Source organism: Giraffa tippelskirchi, chromosome 3 (genome assembly GCF_054371585.1).
Source record: "Giraffa tippelskirchi isolate mGirTip1 chromosome 3, T2T-mGirTip1v1.2.pri, whole genome shotgun sequence".
Lineage (NCBI taxonomy): Eukaryota > Metazoa > Chordata > Mammalia > Artiodactyla > Giraffidae > Giraffa > Giraffa tippelskirchi.
In genome coordinates this window covers 124,141,822-124,167,807 of record NC_137277.1, presented here as the reverse complement: position 1 = coordinate 124,167,807, position 25,986 = coordinate 124,141,822, and the positions used below count along the sequence as shown (strand labels likewise).

Here is a 25,986-nt window from a genome sequence, read left to right as displayed (position 1 = left end):
AGTACACAGTGGAAGTGACAAATAGATTTAAGGGACTAGACCTGATAGACAGAGTGCCTGATGAACTATGGACAGAGGTTCGTGACATTGTACAGGAGACAGGTATCAAGAAAATCCCCATGGAAAAGAAATGCAAAAAAGCAAAATGGCTGTCTGAGGAGGCATTACAGATAGCTGGGAAGAGAAGAGAAGTGAAAAGCAAAGGAGAAAAGGAAAGATATTCCCATCTGAATGCAGAGTTCCAAAGAATAGCAAGGAGAGATAAGAAAGCCTTCCTCAGCGATCAGTGCAAAGAAATAGAGGAAAACAACAGATTGGGAAAGACTAGAGATCTCTTCAAGAAAATTAGAGATACCAAAGGAACATTTCATGCAAAGATAGGCTCGATAAAGGACAGAAATGGTATGGACCTAACAGAAGCAGAAGATATTAAGAAGAGGTGGCAAGAATACACAGAAGAACTGTACAAAAAAGATCTTTACGACCCAGATAATCATGATGGTGTGATCACTCACCTAGAGCCAGACATCCTGGAATCTGAAGTCAAGTGGGCCTTAGAAAGCATCACTACGAACAAAGCTAGTGGAGGTGATGGAATTCCAGTTGAGCTATTTCAAATCCTAAAAGATGATGCTGTGAAAGTGCTGCAATCGATATGCCAGCAAATCTGGAAAACTCAGCAGTAGCCACAGGACTGGAAAAGGTCAGTTTTCGTTCAAATCCCAAAGAAAGGCAATGCCAAAGAATGCTCAAACTACCGCACAATTGTACTCATCTCACATGCTAGTAAAGTAATGCTCAAAATTCTCCAAGCCAGGCTTCAGCAATACGTGAACCGTGAACTTCCAGATGTTCAAGCTGGTTTTAGAAAAGGCAGAGGAACAAGAGATCAAATTGCCAATATCCGCTGGATCATCAAAACAGCAAGAGAGTTCCAGAAACACATCTATTTCTGCTTTATTGACTATGCCAAAGCCTTTGACTGTGTGGATCACAATAAACTGTGGAAAATTCTGAAAGAGATGGGAATACCAGACCATCTGATCTGTCTCTTGAGAAACCTGTATGCAGGTCAGGAAGCAACAGTTAGAACTTGACATGGAACAACAGACTGGTTCCAAATAGGAAAAGGAGTACGTCAAGGCTGTATATTGTCACCCTGCTTATTTAACTTATATGCAGAGTACATCATGAGAAATGCTGGGCTGGAAGAAACACAAGCTGGAGTCAAGATTGCCGGGAGAAATATCAATAACCTCAGATATGCGGATGACACCACCCTTATGGCAGAGAGTGAAGAAGGACTGAAGAGCCTCTTGATGAAGGTGAAGGAGGAGAGTGAAAAAGTTGGCTTAAAGCTCAACATTCAGAAAACTATGATCATGGCATCTGGTCCCATCACTTCATGGGAAATAGATGGGGAAACAGTGGAAACAGTGTCAGACTTTACTTTTTTGGGCTCCAGAATCACTGCTGATGGTGACTGCAGCCATGAAATTAAAAGACGCTTACTCCTTGGAAGGAAGGTTATTGCCAACCTAGATAGCATATTTAAAAGCAGAGACATTACTTTGCCAACAAAAGTCCGTCTAGTCAAGGCTATGGTTTTTCCAGTGGTCGTGTATGGATGTGAGAGTTGGACGGTGAAGAAAGCTGAGCGCCACAGAATTGGTGCTTTTGAACTGTGGTGTTGGAGAAGACTCTTGAGAGTCCCTTGGACTGCAAGGAGATCCAATCAATCCATCCTAAAAGAGATCAATCCTGGGTGTTCATTGGAAGGTCTGATGTTGAGGCTGAAGCTCCAATACTTTGGCCACCTCATGCGAAGGGTTGACTCATTGGAAAAGACCCTGATGCTGGGTAGGATTGGGGGCGGGAGGAGAAGGGGACGACAGAGGATGAGATGGTTGGATGGCATCACTGACTCGATGAACATGGGTTTGGATAGACTCTGGGAGTTGGTGATGGACAGGGAGGCCTGGCGTGCTGCAGTTCATGGGGTTGCAGAGAGTCGGACACGGCTGAGCGACTGAACTGAATTGAACTGAGTCCTCGCCTTGGCCTTGCTAGTAGTGACCAAACATACCTCAAATCAAATTCTGATATAACTTCAAAAATCCTTTGAAGTGGAATTTCCTAAAGAAGAAACTATGAGAAAAACAAATGTATATTAACACGTATATATGGAATCTAGGAAAATGGTACAGATGAACTTATTTGTAGGGCAAGAATAGAGACACAAATGTATGGACACAGTAGGGGGAAGGAGGAGTGGGATGAATTGAGAAATTAGGACTGACATATATACAGTCATGTATATAATAGATAGCTAGTGGGAACCTGCAGTAAAGCACAGGAAGCTCAGCTTTGTAACTAGATGGGTGGGACGGGGGTAGGATGGGGGTGTGCATAGGAGGGAGACCCAAGAGGGAGGGCGTATATGTAAACTTACAGCTGATTCACTTCATTGTACAGAGAGAACTAACAAAACATTGTAAGGCAACTATGCATGCCTGCGTGCTCAGTTGTGTCTGACTTCTTGTGACTCCATGAACTGCAGCCCATTTTTTTCAGGCAAAAAATTCTGGGGATCCAACCCATAGGATTCCATTTGATCATGGGAATCCAATCCAGGGATCAAAACTATGTCTCCTGCATTGCAGGTGGATTCTTTACTGCTAACCCTCTAAAAGAATGGTTCTCAAACTCTGGGTTGTATCAGAATCACCAGCAGAACTTATGAAAAAGTTCAGAATCCTGTGATTGTTGAGGGAGAACAGGGCCTGGGCCTCTGAAATGTTACCAACTTGCTCCCCACAATTGTGATGCTCAGCAAGTTTGAGAATCGCTGCTTTAAAAGCCAGTCCAAAAGTAGAGAGAAGCCCAAGAGAGGGGGAGGTTGGGGCCAGCCTAAGAGCTTGTCAGAATACTGAATTCAAAAGTGTTTGCTGTGTGTCCACCATCTATCCAGCTTAGGTTACAACGGCACTAATATCTCAGGGCATTTTAGGTAGTATACTATTTGTTTCTCTCCAGATACTGTCCATCAGGGAATAAAGAGAGTAAAATGGAAGGAGCCACAAAGTACAACTCAGCTGGTCTCCAAAATTCCTTTCCTAATCAGTAAGTACCCCACCACTGACACTAGATGATATAAAAGTAGCTGTGAGAAATTCTAAATGAGGGACAAAAGCTCATGTCCATGAATCCGTCATTAATCCTTTTTATTTTTACTTTTTGCATCTCCAAAACTGAGCCTGAAATATACTAAAATCTGAACTGTGGTGTTGGAGAAGACTCTTGAGAGCCCCTTGGACTGCAAGGAGATCCAACCAGTCCATCCCAAAGGAGATCAGTCCTGGGTGTTCATTGGAAGGACTGGTGTTGAAGTTGAAACTCCAATACTCTGGACACCTGATGCGAAGAGCTGACTCACTGGAAAGACCCTGATGCTGGGAAAGATTGAGGGCAGGAGGAGAAGGGGACGACAGAGGATGAGATGGCTGGATGGCATCACCGACTCAATGGATATGGGTTTGGGTGGACTCAGGGAGTTGGTGATGGACAGGGAGTCCTGGTGTGCTGCGATTCATGGGGTCGCAAAGAGTCGGACAAGACTGAGCGACTGAACTGAACTTAACTGAACCATCATAGGACTTCCCTGGTGGTCTAGTGGTTAAGACTTTGCTTTCCAATGCAGGCAATGCGGGTTCAATCCCTGATCAGGAAGCTAAAGATCCCAAATACCTCTCAGTCAAAAAACTAAAACATAAAACAGAAGCAATATTGTAACATATTCAATAAAGACAAAAAAATGGTCCACATCAAAAAAAAATTTTTTAATTAAAAAATAAAACCTACCGTCTTCTTAACAGACTTTTATAGTTTATGAGGTCAATATCTATTCTATGTAACAGAAAATGCTCATAATTTCCAGCTTAATTTGTAATTTTAATAATTTTGACTTGAGAAAACAATGCCAAAAGTCTCTTTCCAGGTAGCCTTTTCACAGAAATTACCCGAGCATATCATTAATTACCTCTGAGTCACAGAGGAGAGCTCCCTACTTCCTTCCCAAGCACTTGCCAGACATGAGAGATACCTGGGTGGGGTATGCCCATTTGGACGGATAAAATGGCATTTCTTCATTTATTATTGAAGATCTGGGCTTCCCTGGTGGCTCAGATGGTAAAGAATCTGCCTGCAATGCAGGAGACCTGGGTTCGATCCCTGGGTTGGGAAGTTCCACTGGAGAAGGGAATAGCTACCCTCTCCAGTACTCTTGCCTGGAGAATTCCATGGACATAGGAGCCTGGCAGTCTATATTCCAAGGGATCTCAAAGAGTTGGACATGACTGAGTGGCTAACACTTTTACGTTTCAATTATTATTACTGAGTCAGTTAGATTTGTATTTTTGCCAAAATCCAACGAACTGAAATAACACTGGATTAAGATTGGGAAGCGGGGGCAGTTGAAAGGGACTCAGGAAACGAGACTCTTTGAAGAAGCTCACCTGGGAATAACAGATTCTGTGCATTATGAAATTCATTTGAACATGCCTAAGGGTATTTTCAAAGCTTCTGAAGTTAAAATGTGACAGAAGGAAAAAAAGAAAGCATCCATAATTTTAAAAGTTCAACCTTAGATTTACTGAAGGAAAGGCTGAAATTTCTAATCACTTGCTTAGAGAGGCCACAAATCTCAGACAAGTATGATTCAAATCCTGCCATCACTTTTGACATTCCTATCCCACCCAAGGAGCCACAAGGAAATCCCTACATGTATTTTCTTGTAGAGTGAGTCTGGGACTCATTTTAATGACTGTATCATGGTCACGGGCTTCAGCTTTTAACATGATAGTTTAATGCTGATGAGACTCAATAACAACTTACTGATATTAACTCACATCTTCTCAAAAAATTCCTGTTCCAGTATCAAGTTTCAGTGATTTTTTGGGGGGTGAGGGGGGTGATTTAAAAAAAACAAAATCTATGGCTCTGATGGATGCGTAATATGGCCCTGATTTTAACATTTTATCTGTTTTCAGGATAAAGTTATTTATTTCATTTGATGGAACTCCTAAAAAACAGCTTTTAGTCACATACAACATCTCAACTGAAATGTTGAATGTTCTATCACTCTAATCCTTCTTACTGAAATTCTCATTAATAGCCCCTTGATTTTCATGATCAAAGATTCCTTGCTCTATGAAGGTGTGTCTCAACCATTTTCAAATATTCTTCATTGACTTTGTGGGAGTAAGTTTATATGATTGTATGGAATCAATATATTAACTATTTATTTAAAAGTTTAAAAGACTAATCTCCAAATGAGCTAATAGCTCTTATGACAAACCTAGACAGCATATTAAAAAGCAATGACATCACATTGCTGACAAAGATCTGCATAGTCAAAGCTATGGTTTTTCCAGTAGTCATGTATAGATGTAAGAGTTGGACCATAATGAAGGCTGAATGCTGAAGAATTGATGCTTTTGAATTGTGGGGCTGGGGAAAACTCTTGAGAGTCCCTTGGACAGCAACGAGATCAAACCAATCAGCCCTAAAGGAAATCAACCCTGAATATTCATTGGAATATTCAAGGACTGATGCTGAAGCTGAAGCTCCAATACTTTGGCCACTTGATGCAAACAGCCGACCTAGTGGAAAAAACCTTGATGCCGGGAAAGACTGAGGCCAAGAGGAGAAGTGGGCAGCAGTGGATGAGATGCTTAGAAAGCATCACTGACTCAATGGACATAAGTTTGAGCTAATTCCAGGAGATGCTGAAGAACAGGGAAGCCTGGTGTGCTTAGTTCATGGGATCACAAAGAGTTGGACACAAGTTAGTGACTGAACAGCAAGAATAAGGCATTTTATTAATGAGTCAATTCCAACTACAGAGATATCCAAATGGCAGGTAATAACCAAGGAAAGAAAAATCACATACATATTTGGTGAAAATAAAGGGCACAAGAGTCCAGAATGAGTTTCATGATTCATAGTAACAAATTTTGCCTATAAAATTTGAATAATAATAATAGTACCATTGCTCCTGTGATCAAAAACTTTATGTCCCACAGTCCTGATGTTCCTTTAGTATTAATTTAGAATGAAAGCAAGTAGCTTAGAGGCAGACACACAGTCATAATGAGGAGATCCTGGCATCACATCACCTCTTTCTTTCAAGGAAAGAAAAGAGTGTTGGCAGCACCAGGAATAGAATGAAGAGACCAGGCTTCTTGGAGCATTTCTGTGTCACTCAGCGTGCCACCCTGGGCAAACCTCACCCCCTATCCAAGGGTATTCTCTTCTAAGGAAAATGAGGGTAACAATCAAAATCTGACTGCCTCAAGGCTTTCATTTGCAATTCAAGAATCAGTAATAGAGGTGAGCACAAGATAGTATAGTTGCATATTGCCACTTTTGCCTTTGCAAGTTTTCTTGAGCTGCCCTCAGAATTCTGTTCCTAAAAGAAGTCAAATCATGTAGCTTTCCTCTTCAGAGACTCTTGGTTGCCCATTATATGGAGAATAAAATTCAACAGTACTCAATATCCTTCATAGTCATGTGCTTCTCTATTTCTCTCTGTGTTCCCACAAACCAACCACACTTTTGAACATTTCACGTGCTCTCACATCTGGATCTTTGCACAAACTGTCTAGTTAGCTCATGACGAAATTCTACCTCTCCTCAATGATCAGTTCAAATGTAACATTCCCTTAAAGACACTTTCCCTGATAACATTCACTCATTCGATTATTTTGGAGTGTCTTTTATGTGCCAGACACCAGAACTGGATTATTTTATTTTCCCTATAATGACACTTGAGGTGCATTTCTAACATAGTGCTAATTTCAATCTGCTTCATGGGATTTTTTTATTATTACTTTACAACTAGATTAGAAGTTCTGTAAGGGAAGAAATTGTTCTCTCTTCATCTCTTTATCTTCATGCTAGTACATAGAAACCACTTGTCAAACGCTTGTTGAATGAGTAAACTATGTTTTACTCAGCTTGAAATTCATACGGTTTTGATATCCAGGCACCTCAAAAACTCTGAAAGGATGAAGGACAATTTCTGCCATTTTTTATTCTAGAAATGAGTGGTTATAATTCATGCATGTGAAGGCTTTGGACCTTATTTACTACCAACTTGATAAATCATAGTCATTCAATACTTTCTTCTCTCTCTCCACCTTGGTTACTAGCTCTGAGCCATAACGGGAGCCAAGTTGGGACTGTGGCTCATCTTCCAGATCTGTACTCCCTAAAGACAACCAGGCTTCTAAGCTCACATCCAGGATAATCTCTATTGGATGGCTTGGCCTTCTGTATCAAGCTAACTCATCAGAACTGGATTTTATATCCCAAACATTACCAGCATAATGAACAAGGAATCTAGAGATACATAATAAACATTCATCACACATTTCAGGAAGTTTTTCCAGAATGATAAAGCTCAAACATTTGGAGAGGGTGTGTCAAGAGTTACTCATAATACATAGCAATAATAAGTAAGGCAATTAGCAGAAAAGAGGGCACCACCCACATAGAGTAGTCCCTTAGGAATTTTAATTTAAATTCCTGGATCAGCTTCATTCTAGAGAAATGTGGTATTTTTTAACCTTCAGAAACCCACTTAATCCCAGTAGGAAGCAAAGATCTTGAGAAGACAGTGTACCTTCCTGCTTTCTTGGGTCACCTTCTTTCTTCCTCACTGTCTATAAGTAGCTTGATTTTCTACCTAGAACTCACACTGAATATGGGCTTTTGCTCTTAGATCATCTTTTTCCTCCTTAACACCACGAAGAGAAATACAATGGGGTGATCTCTGTATGAAGTTGTGCCCTGATGGCTATAAAGGGTATATTTCTTGTAGGATAGCAACCTTCCAAGTACCCTAAAGTACAAAGGATTGATGAAAGAGGTAATAAATTGTGTTTAGAAGATGAATTAGAGATATATTTGTATGGTGGGGAAGAGAGAAGCTGGAGGAGATAACTTCTCCACTCTGGGCTAAAGGACCAGCATTCTCAGAGCCCCTCACATTACTGTGGTGGCCTCTGTGACCTCTCCACTGCTACCCAACAGAGCAAGGTATGCCCAAAGAGGGGCATTTTCTTTTCCCTCTCAACACGCCAGCCTAAATGTGGAGAGCGGGAGGGGTGCTGAAAAGTTCCAGGCAACCCCATATCCAGAAGAAGGGTGAATAGTCTTTTCTTCAGGCTTTCCTTGTGGCTCAGGTGAAAAATGAAAGCCCCCAAACAGTCTGGAATTATACAGTCTGGTTAGAATTAATAAGCACACACACATACTCACCCCAATGGATACATGTACGTGTACAATTGAATCACTTTGCTGTACACCTAAAACTAACACAACACAACTAAATCAACTATATTTTAATATAAAATAAAATTTTAAAAAGCTATGGAATAAAAGGCTTAAAGATGGAAAAAATCAGACCAAAAGAAAATCAGACGTTGATAGTGCTTGCTCTTGAGTGATAGTACTATGGGTTATTTTGTCTTTCTTCTTTCTTTGTATCTCTATTTTCTACAGTAAACTTGCTTTCTTTTTCAAATAAGAACACAATTATATCAGAAAATCTGCCTTCAACAAGCAGCTCTTTCCCACTGACCAAGATTTCCATGAAAATGCCATCTGTATTGGTCTGAGGGGACAGTGGGGTTAACAAGGTGTTTCAATAAGAAGGGCAGAATACAGTCTTTGTTTTCAGGGCTTTCTGGGGCTTTTGTACTTTTTTCTTTTCTCTTCTTAGAAATGTGAGAATGACCCCCTGCCCAGAGAAATGACCTTGGATTTAAATTTGAAATACTAGCACAGGCTAAATGCCTGAAAAGGGGCATTGCATTCAAGAACAGGAGGTGAAGTGTTTCTCTGTTCTTTTTTGATGCGTGATGCATCCATCAGATCACTTGCAAGAAACGGATTGTTGCATTCTTCCACCTCTGGCAGCTGCAAAAAAATTTCTTGTCCCATTCACCTCTCCTCCAAGTAAGAGCAGCCACAGTCTTGCAAGGTGGGACCCAGAGTGCAGCCAAAAACAGGCAGGTGATAATTTGGGAAGAATTCATCTTTTCACTTTATTGCTTTTTTTGCACTATCTTTTAGGGTGGATGGTTTGTGGGATCCTCCATTCCCCAAAGAGTCTATGTTTCTACTTGTTTGCTTGCCTGTCAGTCAAAGACAAAAGGAATTCTCCCCTCAAAAAGGGTTCTTGTGTTATTTTGTTGGTTTGTCTTTTATCTTCAATAATATAGCAAGACTCCTTGCACCCCATGAAATGACATGATGTCTGAGATTCACTTTAAATTATTCTACCCAAGATGAAAAGGCTGGGGGAGGGGAATGTGGCAACTAACAGGCTCTCCCTATGGGCTCCTGCAGGGTATTAGAGACCTCTAACTTCATTCTAAAACAGAAATGCTAAAACATCCTCTCTTCTATCAAAACTCCTTCAAATATCCTTGTTTTCAAACTTCTAATCTTTTCTTTTACAGACTAAGCAGGATGGAGGTTTTTACCTAATTTGCTACAACACATCCTATGTAGGGATTTCCCAAGCGGTGCTAGTTGTAAAGAAGCTGCCTACCAGTGCAGGAGATATAAGAGACACGGGTTCAGTCCTTGAATTGGGAAGATCCCCTGGAAGAGGGCATGGCAATCCACCCCAGTATTCTTGTCTGGAGAATCCCATAGACAGAGGAACCTGGTGGGTTATAGTCCATAGAGTCTCTAAGAGTTGGACATGACTGAAGCAACTTAGCATGCACACAGGCATCCTATGTAGAAGTATTTGGCAGCACCCTATAGAATGTGGGTGTACTTAGCACCCACAGATTTCAGCTTTGACATGTCAACCAAAATTCTGGGACATCAAGGGAGGCATTTCAACATTCTGTTATGTTCACAATATATACATTATTAAGTTTTCATACAGATTAAGAATAAACTTTTTCTTCATGGATAGTTCACTACTGCGTCTGGCTGCCACTCATAGGCCATAATGCTGCTGCTGCTGCTGCTAAGTCGCGTCAGTCGTGTTCGACTCTGTGCGACCCCATAGACGGCAGCCCATCAGGCTCCTCCGTCCCTGGGATTCTCCAGGCAAGAACACTGGAGTGGGTTGCCATTTCCTCCTCCAGTGCATGAAAGTGAAAAGTGAAAGTGAAGTCGCTCAGTCGTGTCTGACTCTTCGAGACCTCATGGGCTGCAGCCTACCAGGCTCCTCCGTCCATGGGGTTTCCCAGGCAAGAGTACTGGAGTGGGGTGCCATTGCCTTCTCCAGGCCATAATGAACATTCCATATTTTTGAAAATTCCAACACCATCAATAAACTTTTGAATTCACAGGGAAGATAAGAAGGAAATATGAAACCAGAAAATGCCAGAAAGGTTTCTAGAGCGATATCCCAAGCTTCATTATGGAAATAAGATATTATCTTGTAAAGAAACGGAGAGGAAGGCATTGGTAGAATATCTGCATTGAGTCTCACAACAAATGATACAATTGATGGATTCCCACAGGACAGAGAAAAACCTGAAACCACTAAGAGCATCTGGGTTGAAAAAGCACATCTTTATCCTTTCCTGATCTTCCATCTCAAATGTTGTTTTTAGCTAGAACATTCAAAAGGATGGTACTTTGTTACACGATCAATCACCCTATTGGTCTCCCAGATAATACATATCGAAGTACTTTTTAAACTGCAAAATGATGAGTAAGTGTAAGATATCATGATCATTAGACTAGCAGTTTATTCTTTTGGTTATAAGCTCTTGTTTTATGATCAATGTAAATATTCTCTGTAGAGGAACTTCATTTCTTCTTGCTTCTTTGTTAATGTGTGTGGGCTAAATCATTCATGTCTATCTCTTTTTGATCCTATGGACTGTAGCCCACCAGGCTCTTCTATCCATGGGATTTCTCAGACAAGAATACTGGAGTGGGTTGCCATGCCCTCCTCCAGTGGAATTTCCCAACCCAGGGACTGAACCCTCGTCCCTTGCATCTCCTGCATTGGCAGGCTAGTTCTTTACCACTAGTGCCACCTGGGTAGCTCCTCTTCGTTAATATGCAGGCACTAAAAAATGCTAAGAAAAGTGGAGACACAAGTTTCTCTCATTCCTGTATTTGCCACAACATAGTAGTGTGTTAAGAATGGGGAGATGGACCCAATTCATGCCAAGAAATTCTTAGCTTTGTCTGCCTGACATTTAAGAAAGATTGAATAGATGTAAAGCCTTCTTTTATTTTATTTTTTTAAATGTAGTTGATTTACAATGTTGTGTTAGTATCAGGTGCACAGCAAAGTGATTCAGTTATCTATCTATCTATATTTTCAGATTGTTTTCCCTTACAGGTCACTACAAATATTGAGTACAGCTCCCTGTACCATATGCAGGTCCTTGTTGGTTATTTATTTCATATAGAGCAGTGATAAAGCCTTCTGCAATGCTGTCCTTAAGAGGATTTTGCTGTTCAATCACCCAGCCCTTTAGGAACTTGGACTGAGTACTTACCATATAGCATTGATAAGTAGCAGGTACTGAGAAGGAATCCATCTGAATGGATGCTACAAAATAGTTTCCATGAAGGAAACTTAGAATGTTAAGAAAGAAAATAGTGAGAACAAACAGTTGAGGAGGGCTAGATAGAGAGCATCCCTAGAACTGAAGTAAAGCTAAATTTAAATATCCAAAGTCCCACCTCAAAGGCACTTCCTCCTTACTTCTCCATGAATCATAGAGAAAAATCATAGAATGGGGATTTCCCTGGCAGTCTAGTGGTTAAGATTCTGCACTTTCATTGCCAGGGGGCCAGGTTTGATCCCTAGTCAGGGCACTAAGGTCCCACAAGCCACCTGATGTGGCCAAAAATAAATAAAAGCTAAAACAACATTTAAAAAGATCATAGAACAGGAGAGTCAAATCCTAGGCCCCACACAGACATTCCCTTAGTAACACCTCTATGACTTTTGATAGAATTATTTCCCTAGCTGAAAGTTCACATATGGCGGGGGGGGGGGGGGGGGCGGGGAGTCCACCTCTCTTATGTTCAATGGATGCAAAACTACTTTGTAAGGGAATAGATTTATACAGATGCCCACAGCTGTGATTATGGAGAATGATTTATTTCCTGAAGACTATACTGCAATAATACCAGCCCAGGACTAAAATTAAGGTTGCAATAACAGTAGCTGCATAACATTTATCTAGCTCTACCGCTCACCAAGAAATTTTAGCCACTGTTCAGTTACTCAGAACAAGGAAGAATGTGTTTAACATTAGCTTGAAAGTAGAATAATCAAGGATATGAAACAGAGTTAGAGATTCTTTCTATTCCAATCCTTTGGCTGTGATGTGGCCCCAGTTGCTACTCTCCTGCCTGCTACAGAGCTGTCTATGTTGTTTCCTCAAATTCACTAAGTTAATGTCCTATATAGCTGCTTCTGTTCCATACGGAGACTGGCTCCAATTTGTTTCAAGACTTCCCTCTTCATTCTCTTCCCTGTATTATGGGTGGTCCAGCATTCCCTTTACTGAAGTGGGAAATCACTTGCATAGCACATGACTATACTGGGGCTATAAAACTGGAATTGGTTGTGTTCTTAGAGTGTTAAAAGAAAAAGAAAGCATTCTTTTTAGTTTCTTACAGCTTCTTTCTCGTCACTCTTGCATGAGTCCTTGAAGAGAGCAGTCAAAGAATTTTCTGAAGCAGGTTGGGAATAATTACAGCACAATTGCTACATGATATTTTTCAGAGCATGCAAAAGCTGTCAGTTACTGGACTATTCATTTAGTGTCTCTTCAACATTATGATGCTATTTGAGTAGAGCCATTTCCTGCCCTAAAAACTCTTTATGGACTCAAGATTCAGAACCCTGGCATGTTTCAGTCCATATGTGATGATTTTGGATGCCGTGTAATACATATCATACTCTTAATGACAGTTTTCATTTAATGTTCTAATTACAAGAGACAGCTCTAAGAGGAAAATTTTAGATTTTAAAAAAAAGTTTACGGATTGATAAAATGTAGCAAACCCTAAAAACTGAAAGCAAAATGAAATAATCTGTGTCTGAGTTGTTGGCACAATATATAGAGAGGAACCACTCAATGTCTTCCACTAAACATCTTAATACACGCCAAGAGGGGACACACACACACAACTACACTAAACAACTAAAAAAGGGCTTAAACTTTTTTCAGTAATCTATTGTTAGGATCCATTTGCTGGTTATTCCCAGACTGTTGCATATACACTGTAAAATAAAACAAACTAGTAATTATGTTGGTATCATCGTAAAGTGATATTCAGCCACTGGGAAAAGAAATACAGGTATAAGATCAAATGGTTTAGTTAAAATTCTGTGGTCTTGAATGTGAATCAGAAAAATCTGCATTTAAACCTTTGATATACTTTATCTTTATAAAATTATATAATTACAGTATACATTTTCTTAGCTCTGAATGATGAAAAAAAACAACAACTGGAAACAATGACCAACCCTCTAGCAATGAGTCCCCCAAGAAATCAAATCAGGCTTTCCAAATACCAATTTCCACCAGAATGAACCAGGGTTTCCTATTAAGATCCCATTAAGAGGCAGGAGATAGATACAGAAAGACTGAAATATCTTGTCATATCACAGAGCAAGGAAGCTTCCAAAGACATCTAAGTTCATGCCAAAAAGTTTCAGGCACCAGTTTGAAGAGGAGGCTCCTACTGACCAACATGAGAAAAAATTGAGCCTCATTGCAATGGTTTAAAACATAATGTGTTTTTAAATGTTAAAGTACATAATAGTATTTGTAAATGCTTAGTCACCATAGGAGGATGCTAAAGAACTAACCACTTTGAAAGCTAATAAATAAAGGCAAAGAATCAAGGTTCTCCTTTATAAATTGTACCACAGGTAACATGTAGGTGAGGGAAAGTTTCCTTTTATCAAATCATTCTGCTAGTAAATGAGGATCAAGGGAAACAATTAGAATATTGCTCCCTAGATCCATAAAGAATTAATGGATCTAGGTAATAATCATTCATGATTATTATTCTTCAAAGACAGACAACCTGATAATATGTGCATACTGAAGGAAATATATAATGATATCATCTAGAACACATTCTGGCTCAAAAATAAAGTAAAACGAATTCAGTCAAGCTTCTAGATCTAAATACCAAGTTAAAGGAAATGTAAGCATAGAGAAACATGATAAACAACACCATAAGATTCAATCAGCAAAATCTAGAAAAGGAAAGACTTTATAGGACAATCTATTTTCTTCAACAAATACATTGCAAGGGAAATAAAAGAGAGTCTTAGCAGCTTAAAGAGAATTAAGAGACATAGCAGCCAATCACAGCGTATTTACTTACTTAGACTCCTATTCGAAGTATAAAGAAAATATGACACAATTGTGAAATTTTTGTATTAAAGAATTATTAATACCTGGTACATAATAATGATATTACTATGCTTTTAAAAGGTCTTTATCTTTCAGAAATAGATGTTAAAATCATAGAATGTCTGTCAGTGGAATAAAAATTCATATTTGAAAGCAGGACAGGAAAAATTTAAGCATAAAATGTTTTCACTGCCCTTCGGCCTCCTCCCTCCCCTCTCTCATCTGCATCTTGCATTAACCTGAACTCCTCAATGGCAGAAATACTGTTCAATTATAAAGATCTATATTTCACCTTCTGGTGCCACCCATGTAAATCCTTAAAAGATAACATACCTTTCTCAGTCCCTTAGGGGATCACAATGACCCACTACTTCCCTTGTACGTGCGGCCATCTTTGGTGATGGCTAATATATCGTTTCCCTTAAAGACGGGGGTTGGTGCAGAACAAACTAGTCGGACAGTCTGGGGAGATACTGGGCAGCACCCACTGGAAGTTCTTAGCTGAAATATTTACTTATGCCCTTATTAATTTTGGTAGTTATATTACTCATCATTCTGCCTATTGTATAAGATCATTCTGTCTTGCATTACCAAATATGTGACTGAGCCTCCAATAAAAATAATGATGACCGGGCAACTTGAAGAGACTGATCAAATATATAGCCCTATAAGATCCCTGATTGCAAGAGTATAAAACTCTAGATACAGGAAGAAGCCTATATAAGAGGGAAACATTTCCTGGACCGTAACAGACGTTTGTGTGTGTGTATGCGTACTCAGTCATGTCCGACTCTTTGTGACCCCATGGACTGTAGCCCGCTAGGCTCCTCTGTCCATGGAATTTTCCAGGAAAGAATACTGGAGTGGTTGCCATTTCCTACTTCAGGAGATCTTCCCAACCACGGACTGAATCCACGTCTCCAGCATCTCCTGCACTAACAGGCATATTTTTTACCAACTGCACCAGCTGGGAAGCTCTAGACTAGTAAAACAAGCAACTCAGAGGCTTTTGGTTACTGTTAAAAGGTCTAGTCCAGTAATAGTACATTGAATAGCTTATCGACAAAATCCTCTCCTGACATGGGAGTGAGAATTCCCATGGACAAACTGGTCATGAAATGTTTCTCAAATCTTGGTCAAAATTAAGACCAAAAGGGAAGGCATTGTAAAATGAAGAATGTTGCTCACTATCCAGTTCTACAAGAATCAAATCATTAGCTACTGCAGTCACTGACCTACAGTACACTCTGAAAAGAATTCAGAGCTAAGAGCAGGATCAGGCATTTTGTGCTCTCAGAAAACTGACCGAACTGACCCTCAGATAGTTAGATATTTCAGAAGAACACTTTGTGAACCAAGTTTGTTCATTCTTCCCATACTTAGAAAAGCACTAAAACCATTAACCAAGATATTTGCTCCTTCCAAATTGCAGCAAGCTTCTACTAAGATGTGTTTGATTGCACGTAACCCTTCACCAAAAATCATGTATATACTGACCTCCCCTTTTACCTCTTTGGAATAGTTTTCTGAAAGACTGTCTTCCAGCTTATAATCCTCAGGTTGTCTTGAATAAAATTTTCCATTTCTTTCTTCGACTATTGATTAATTTTTTCATTGACACAAATAACCTGCAAATTGTGAGGAAATAACAGATAAACTAATTTTGGGTATTTATAGATAATTTTTTTAATATAGGAAATAGATACATAGAGATTTACTATACTATTCTAAGTTTATATATGTTTGAAATTACCCAGGATAAGTCTTTCAAAAAGGTGTATATATTTTTAAAGAAATTGAAGAGAAGTAGCTTTTGAGGAAAAAAATAGTTTTTGTAGTATATCACATGCCAAAATAAATTTCAGATGAATTAGTTAAATGTTTAAAAAAGGATATCACACAAAAAGTAAAGACTATATAGATGAATAAATATTTTTACATTGGCAGTAATAAATTTCCCATCTTAAAAGCAATGAAATAATCACAAAGGAAAATATATGGACTACAGAAAAGCTTAAAATTCACATGTCTTAAAAACAAACAAACAAAAAACTGGATAAAATATTTGTATAAACTCTGACAGAATAATGGTTAACATTATTCCTTCATAAAAGCCATGAACAAATCAATGAGAAAAATACAAGGACCTCAGGGAAAATGGGCACAAAAAGAAAATTCACAAAGCAGAGAATATAATGGATAATATTTATGAAAATATCAATCTCCATGGGTAATTAAGGAAATGCATGCAAAATAAATATGTACAATTTACATAGTTAAAATTTTTAAATATCTAATGCTGCCATAAATGTTTTCTATAGGCACTATAATAGACTGCTGTTAAAAATGCAAACCAGGAGAAATTTTCTATAGGGTAAGTATGGCAATATATAGTAAGAAACATTTATAAACAAATATTTATACTTTCTGAGGCGGTCATTCTGTTGGGTTGCCAAAATGTTCATTTGGGGTTTTCCATTTGATCTAATGGAAAAACCCAAAGCAATTTTTTGGCCAACCCAATACTTCCAGAAATTTAAGGAAAGTACAGCAGGTTATGAGGGCTTCCCTGATGCCTCAGTAGGTAACGAATCTGCCTGCAATGCAGGAGACACAGGTTTGATTTCTGGGTTGGGAAGATCCCCAGGAGGAGGAAATGGCAACCCACTCCAGTATTCTTGCTTGGAGAATCTCCTGGACAGAGGAACCTGGCAGGTTGCAGTTCAAAGGATCACAAAGAGTCAGACAGGACTGAGCGACTGAACATGCACACATAGTAGGTTGTATGCAAAAATGGCTGCATTTGCCATCATTCCTCCCAGTTTTCAGGCCCCTTCTCAGAGTGATTTTCTCCCCCTCCCATCAGGAGGTGGAGTCTATTTGTCTATCCTTTGAATATGACTTTGGCCATGGTACTTTCTTTAGCCAGCTGGACTTGAGAAAATGTGACACAAGCTGAAAATTAAAAACCACCTGGCTTCCCAGGTGACGCTTGTGGTAAAGAACCTGCCTGCCAACGCAAGAGACATAAGGAGATGCAGGTTCAATCCCTGGGTTGAAAATATCCCCTGGAGGAGGGCATGGCAACCCACTCCAGTATTCTTGCCTGGAGAATCTCATGGACAGAGGAGCCTGGTGGGCTACAGTCCATAGCAGTGCAAAGAGTTGGACATGACTGAAGTGACTTAGCATGCAGCATGTCCTCTCCTGCTGTTGGGGACCCTTCTGCCATCATGAATAAGTCTGGGCTAGATTCCTGGAGGATGAGAGACAATATGGGGAGAGGCCCAATGACCTCAGCAGTGCCAGTCATCCCAGACACATGAGTTAGGCCATCCTAGACCACTCAGTCCTGGCAGAGCCAACACAGACCAGAAAAACTTATGTTCTGTCAATCAACAGAATCACGAAAAATAATAAACGTTTGTAGGTTTAAGCCATTAAGTTTGAAGTGGTCTCTTAATAAAAGCTGAATTACTGAAAAGTAATCAGAAAAAATGAGCAATTACATGTACAAAGATGTTCATTTTAATATCATCTATATTAACAAATTGGAAACAATGTAAGTGTCCAACAAGTAAGAATTAGGTTAATAATAACTATAGATCTGAGATCATAAATCATTAAAAATCATATTTTCAAAATGTAATGATATTTTATCATTGATGAGTTGATCAATGATAAAATATTTAATGATATTAAAATATTTACAATAGAAAATTGATTACAGCTTATTATAATTATATGCAAAATACGATTTCCAATTATGCAAATATGTGTGTTGTATCACAGACGGAGATTTGGTCTGAAGACTTATTTTAAAAAATTACTGTTTTCAAATTTTCATGCAAGGTTTCACTTTGTCTTTAGGGAGATTACTCCCAACTTTTGTGTGGTCCCTTGAAGTTATACAACCTAAAGCAAGAGTGAATATGTAAATGTGTTGAAGCAATCTACATGCAGAAGGTTCTGAGATGTTCTGTTTAATAAATGTAAAACAGTTGCATTTTAAAATTGTATCTCTGAAAATCAGTTCCTTTAGAGAGTACTTCTTCTTTAAATTTGGACTTAGATGGCTATATATCAAATCATTGCTTGTCCATAAAGAGAGATGCACTGTTGTTCTGTGGGGTATAGCTCAAAGATGGAGAGGTATAATCTTCTGTTCATGCGACATTGGAGGATATCTGGAAATCAAGGTCCATGTTGGGCTTCATGCAGCAATAATTTTGACTTTGGGAAATATACTCTAAGAGTGGTATGAGTGAGTCATCTGCTCCAGTGGTCAGACTGATCATCTCCTTGTGGGTGGGGTTGGGGTCTTCTATTCTCTGAAGGGAGTGAAAGTCCCTACTTTTAATCATTCTGTAAAAGGGTTAACACAGAGGCATTCAATAAAGAGTCAAGAAGGCTGCTCTTGGACTCTACTGGAGTGGGTGGGTTTCCATTCCATTAAAAACTGTGACCAGTTTTATGAGTAGGCATTTCTAGAAGCAGTTTTAAGCTGTTCTCTGTGTCAGATTTCTTTTCTGTATCCTCTAAACTTCAGTAAACTCTTCTGGAAAATGCCTCATTTCCTCAGCTGTGCATCAGGGAATTAGGGAAGGGCTGTCCCAAGAATTGATGGGAAAGACCACAGAATGAGCTATGTCCTGTTCTGAAAGGTGGAGTGGCCATATCACTAGAAGTCATCAGAGAGGGCCAGGAGAAGAAACACCTAATCGATCAAATCACATGGGCAGCAGCTGCCATAGCATGGCTGTATACAGTGGAGGCCACAGCAGAACAAGTCTATTTTTAAGCTTTTATGAGGCTAAGCCTCTGAAAAACTCTCAGAAGCTGCTGAGGAACACTGTCTTGCAACTCCATTGTTGGAACACAAGTTAGCATAATTGGACATTAGAAATGATGGTTAAAGCAAGCAGGCCACAAGACCAACTCCAAGGAACTGCAAGGTCTCTTAGTTGGCTTCCCAACTTTCTTCTAATAAACAGAACAAGATGTGAGTAACAGTGTGTAACTTCCAAGGCCAGGACACTAGGACTCCCTCCTTGCCCTTTTGAGAATCATCACTCTGAGGAAGCCAGTAGCTACACTGTGAGGACATGCAAGCCACCTTATGGAGAGACACACGTGTTGAGGACCTGGGACTCCAGCCAGCAGCTGTGGGGGTGGACCTTTTTGAAAGCAGGTCCTCTAGTCCTGGTCAAGCATTCAGATTACAGTCTACTGACATCTTGATTGCAATTTCATGAAAGACTCTGAATTAGAACCACCCAGCTAAGGCACTGCTGAATTCCTGAGCCATAAAAACTGTGAGACAATAAATGTTTACTGTTATTTTTTTAAAAATGAAGGTTAAAGAAAACTAACAAGGTCACCTTATTTTGTAGCCTCAGGCAAACAAGTGCTGCTGGGGTTGATAGTTTATGTGCAAATATGTAAATGTCTATGCAGGAAAGTCTTACACTGTTTCCACAGTTTCCCCATCTATTTCCCATGGAGTGATGGGACACTGTGGAAACAGTGTCAGACTTTACTTTACTTTTTTGGGCTCCAGAATCACTGCTGATGGTGACTGCAGCCATGAAATTAAAAGACGCTTACTCCTTGGAAGGAAGGTTATGGCCAACCTAGATAGCATGTTTAAAAGCAGAGACATTACTTTGCCAACAAAAGTCCGTCTAGTCAAGACTATGGTTTTTCCAGTGGTCATGTATGGATGTGAGAGTTGGACGGTGAAGAAAGCTGAGCGCCGAAGAATTGATGCTTTTGAACTGTGGTGTTGGAGAAGACTCTTGAGAGTTTCTTGGACTGCAAGGAGATCCAATCAATCCATCCTAAAAGAGATCAATCCTGGGTGTTCATTGGAAGGTCTGATGTTGAAGCTGAAGCTCCAATACTTTGGCCACCTCATGCGAAGGGTTGACTCATTGGAAAAGACCCTAATGCTGGGTAGGATTGGGGGCGGGAGGAGAAGGGGACGACAGAGGATGAGATGGTTGGATGGCATCACCGACTCGATGAACATGGGTTTGGGTAAACTACGGGAGTTGGTGATGGACAGAGAGGCCTGGCGTGCTGCAATTCATGGGGTCGCAGTGAGTCGGACACGACTGAGCGACTGAACTGAACTGATGCAGGAAAAAGACTAAAAGGAAATGCACCAGACTGTTAGCCAACTGGGTCAATCCTTGCTGTGGGGTTATTAGAAATTTTTATTTTCTTTTGTATTCTTTCCACATTTTTGCAAAATTTCTACCATAAAAATCAGAAAAAAAATGCTACTTAAAAAAAAAAACTGATCAGATACCCTTCTTTAAGAGTAATATACTGTGACAACTCGGAGGGATGGAGTGGAGAGAGAGGTGGGAAGGGGGCTCAGGAAGGAGGGGACACATGTATTCCTATGGCCAATTCATGCTGATGTATGGCAAGAAACCATCACAACATCGTAAAGTAATTATCATCCAATTTAAGAAAAAGAATAATGTGTAGCTGTGTGAAAGGCTGAAGCTCCCCAGAATTCTTCTATCTTACCCCATCTGCTTCAGAGAGTCTCCATCTCCTCCTGGAAAGTCAATATTTTGCATTCACAGTGATATAATTTCTCTTTCTCATTCTTCAGTCTATTGTAAAATATTCTATTCAATACTTCCACCCGAGGTTTTTTTTAGGAAAATTTAAATTTTAACAGAGGTGTAAGTTAAAGAAATGCAGCCATCATCAGTGAGAATCTAGTCAATAACCAAAATCCAGAAAGGTATTTTGGATTGTTTGGCCTTTCCCAGAAACTAAGAAATTATCCCTACCGGCCCCTGGATAATTGAATTTTCTTTTTAAACTTCATTGCATATAAAGCCAGATTCCTTGAACCTTTTTTCAGAGATTAGAACCTCAAAGGACCTGATGGATGATTTGAAGGACTTCCTTTCCTCCATAGTCTTGCATAGGGCTGCCATGTAGCAGCCACATATACAGGCTAAGGACCACCAGTTTGCTTCTGGGGAAACTGGCAGCTAAGGCTGACCCAGAGCACACTGGCTTTCCCTTCAGGGCACTCTGCAGAAAGAAGTGATTGCCAAGTACCCAGATCCTAAAAGAAATGAATGAGTTTGTCTTTTATTTTCTGTCCCACAGCCAGTATATAAACACTAGTGAACCTAGGAAGGTGACACAAAAACTGGATGAAAGAGTGGAAGTGGGGATGGTAATGTTCCTGAAGGCAAGCTGCCTGCTTCGTAACTTGACCAAGGGGCGCCCTATCAACAACCACACAGCTCTCCCCTCCCTGTGCAAATGGAAGCCTTCATCAGTCAGCCAGGGGCTATCTCTCAGCATACCCAGGCGGTCTCATGATCTTACCCAACACACTGTGGTGGGCAGCCAGTGCCCAGTGCCCACTGATGGGAGTCAGCCTGGGAAAGAACAGCCTTCTGCCATTTCCAACCTAAAGTAAATGTTCTCCCTCACCTGTGGTGCCCCTGAAACGGAGCAGGACTGTATGGGGCCCTCCTGGAAACAAATCCTTTCTGCATCCCCCATTTTTTATTTGTAGAAAATAGGCTTCATTCAGCCACTCTACATTCCGTGAGTTCCAAAGGGCAAATTCAAACAAACTCCTTCCTTGCTTATCAAGGAAGGGAGGGGATGCAAAAACAAAGGAGGAGCAGCCAAGAAAACAACAGTATAACTGTGGGGTAGAGTCTTGATTCCTCTTCAAGGAATATATATATCTATCTTTGAGTTCTTCGGTAGGAACCAATGCCCTCATGCAGGTGAAGGATGGTAACTTCAGGCTGAGCACAAGATTCCTAGAGCACTACCTGTTACCTCACCACCAACCAATCAGAAGTCACATATGCTCATCCTCATCCTAAATTTTGCCTATAAAAACTTCTCACCCCAAATAAGCAGGGAGTTCTGGTTTTTGAACATAAGCCACCCATTATCCTTGCTTGGCTCTGCAATAGCCTTTCATTGCTCCAAACTCTGACATTTAGGTTTGTTTCACCTCATCTGACTTGTGCTCAGTAACACACCTTCAAATTAAGGTGTCTCAAAAAAATGAGAAATGCAAGCACGAAGTGTATGAGATTAGAAAGCAGCATCTCTGCCGTCAAGCTTAAGCAAAGAGAAGAATGTAAGAAAGCATACAAATGGAGAAGGACAAGCCTATCTTTCATGATTTAATGAACAAAATCCAGTTCGCATGTAATAAACCTGGTTAATCCACATCCTAGTCCCGAGAGATGGATGGTATCAACTTCATTTTATAGATGAATATAAAAAAGGTTTGGAAAGTTTATATTATGATTCAAGGGGTAGAGCTGGGTGGGATCTGAATCCAAATCAGTCTGATTAGGGGCTTCCCATGTGGCACTAGTGGTAAAGAACCCACTTGCCAATGCAGCAGACATAAAAGATATGGGTTCGATTCTTGGGTCGGGAAGATCCTCTGGAGGAGGTCATGGCAACCTATTCCAGTATTCTTGCCTGGAGAATCCCATGGACAGAGGAGCATGGTGGGCTATGGTCCATAGGATTGCAAAGAGTCAGATACGACTAAAGCAACTTGGCGTGCACCCACACATGCAGTCTGATTAGAAAATTCAGGTACTTTCAATGACACTAAATAGCAGGCCTCTGAAAAATAAATATGCCATGATTGACTGGGCTCATGAATAGAGCCCTCTTATCCAAAATCATATAATCTCAAAAAGAACATACTGTCTTGGACTAGGGCTGAATAGAAGAGATCGCTAGGTTGTTCACCACTCAAAAGTACATTCTGAGCAAAGAATACAGTTTAATCCCTCAAACAGAAGCTCTTATCTGTACATGGTTAGATGGAGATTTTTACCAACCACTTCAGTCTTACCTTAATCACCATGCAGCTCCTCTCCAGCTATTATCTGTTAAGCCTCTTTCTTACTCACTGAATATTTCATACATGAAGTAATGGAATGCAGAGTTATGGGCTGAGTACTAGCCTTTTGGTTTCCATTTAAATTTACAGCTTACTGGTATGAAAAGAGTCCCGGGGAACTAACTAAGGTGGTGATTATACTATCCATCAATTAGCTTGCATTTCAGCCCAGTGTTCACGGCCCGTTTCCATTCCCTCATAACAAAAGGCTGTTTAACTCAAACACATACACACACGCATGCTTTCTCCCAAGCATTTTTACTGAGTTACAGAGTGTGTGTCACCCAGATGTGCTTGCCACAATGCATTAATTGTATTGGAAAAATGATCAGAGACATATGTACACTAATCAACTCCCATAGCTGAGACCAGTTTTACACTATGGTACTATTTTCTCACCACCCCACTTTAGAATTAATTACCCTTGTTGCCATGTTAACATTCTTCTCCACACTTAAAATTTGCAAGCTAGGAAATCTTTGAGAGTTTTCCAGGAAGAATCACTTTTAGGGAAACTTCATTTCTAAATATGGAGAGCCTTTGTGTATTTTTAGATGATTAGATGACAAGCAACAAGAATTGGAAGTGGTAAAGACATAGGGTTGCCAGATAAAATACAAGATGCCCAGTTAAATTTGAATTTCAGATAAGTAATGACTTTTTTTATTGGATGTCCCATGTGACACTGAAATATATACTAAAAAATGTGTGCATTGTTTATTTGAAAATCAAGTTTTGCTGATGTCTTTGATTTGCAAAATCTGGCAACCCTAGACAGAGAAAAAGGAAGGAGGACAAGATTCCCAGGTGTTACAGGTGTTACAGATATTTGAAGGTGATATAATAGTGTGATCTTTTAGAACAAATGTGCTAAACAGGCATAAGCTGCCTACCTCTAATTTACACATTGTGATGATTTTAAAGTAGAGGAAGAAAAAAAGGAATCTGGGGAAATGAAGGAACAGACAAAGGCCACAGAAGTTGGACATTTTCTGGGAGACATTTTCATGAGATTCTAGGAATCCTCAGACTTGTGACCATCAGTCTGCATGAAAATCCAACGTAGAAGGTGAACCCTCTAATAATACAGGAGCTCAAGGGAAATACTCTTCCAAACTGAAAATGAAGATCCATACTGCTATGCAGCTCTAGCAATTTTTCTAAGCTGATCTTCAGTTTTTTAATAAATCCTGGTATGATATTATAAGCCTATCTAATATGTCCTCATAAACACTAAAGAAAAGCACCTTGATTAAAGACAAATTTGTTGAAGGCTACCAAATAGACAGTATTGTGCTCAAAATTAAAGTGATAGGATGAATCAACAATAGTTTCTACCCTTGAAATGTGAGAGAGATACAAAAATAACTATGATAGCATGAAATACGTATGTTGTATTAATAGCAAAAGCATGAATAAAGCACAAATGAACAGCCAGCTGAAGGTGGGAATGTATTCCATCTTCACCAAGGGGAAATCTGACCCTAACCTTGAAGGAAGGGGCTGATTTCAATGTAAGACAGCAAACAGCAGCTACTCTAGGGTTATGAACAAAGAAGGAGTGAAATGGCAACATGGTCCAAGAAGCACAAAGCAGTGCAATGAGTAGAGAATTTGGTAGCTGAGAAAGCTGGATAAAGTATAGCTTAAGAGTCATATTATGGAGGAATTTTAAAGCTAAAATGATATATTTTGGCAATTCAGTTCAGTTCAGCTCAGTTCAGTCGCTCAGTCGTGTCCGACTCTTTGCGACCCCATGAATTGCAGCACGCCAGGCCTCTCTGTCCATCACCAACTCCCAGAGTCTACCCAAACTCATGTCCCTCGAGTCGGTGATGCCATCCAATCATCTCATCCTCTGTCGTCCCCTTCTCCTCCCGCCCCCAATCCTACCAGCATTAGGGTCTTTTCCAATGAGTCAACCCTTCGCATGAGGTGGCCAAAGTATTGGAGTTTCAGCTTCAACATCAGACCTTCCAATGAACACCCAGGATTGATCTCTTTTAGGATGGATTGATTGGATCTCCTTGCAGTCCAAGGGACTCTCAAGAGTCTTCTCCAACACCACAGTTCAAAAGCATCAATTCTTCGGTGCTCAGCTTTCTTCACCGTCCAACTCTCACATCCATACATGACCACTGGAAAAACCATAGCCTTTTGGCAATTAAAAGCTATCAAAGATTTTCAAAGGCAAGAATACTCATAAGATCTGTTTTTAAAAAACATTTTCACAGAAAACAATTTGTAACAAGTCTGCAGAGTTTAGAGATCAGGACACTAGTTTAGGAGTAAACTAGTTATCCAAGAAGCATATTTATAATACCAAAGGAAAAGCAGAGGGAAAGAGACCCATTAGAGAAGACTGACGATGGCTGGTCAGAGAAACAGAACAATATGAAAAACTGGGGTCATGAAAGTCAATGGACGAGAAAGGATAGTCAAGAAATGAAAGTTTTCAAGTAGGCAGCTCTCAAGAAGAGACAGTGGATTTAGCAATAAAGCATTCCAGGTAGAACTTTCAAAGGGAAATTTGAGAACAGTGGTAAAGGCTAAGGCTTGGTTAGGAGTGAATGGAAGTGTTTCTGCTTCCAGTAATATAACTGATGAAAATATAGCAAA

The 25,986-nt window shown here is 39.9% G+C and overlaps 1 protein-coding gene across 1 annotated transcript in view; it reads right to left on the bottom strand.

The window, feature by feature from the left end:
• The window catches only part of NCKAP5 (NCK associated protein 5), a 1,233,002-nt gene that overhangs the window by 1,080,794 nt on the left and 126,222 nt on the right, over positions 1–25,986 (bottom strand). The window contains exon 3 of the mRNA XM_081579255.1: positions 15,936–16,066. The gene's annotated coding sequence lies outside the window, so the exon portion shown is untranslated. The remainder of the gene's footprint in view (positions 1–15,935; positions 16,067–25,986) is intronic.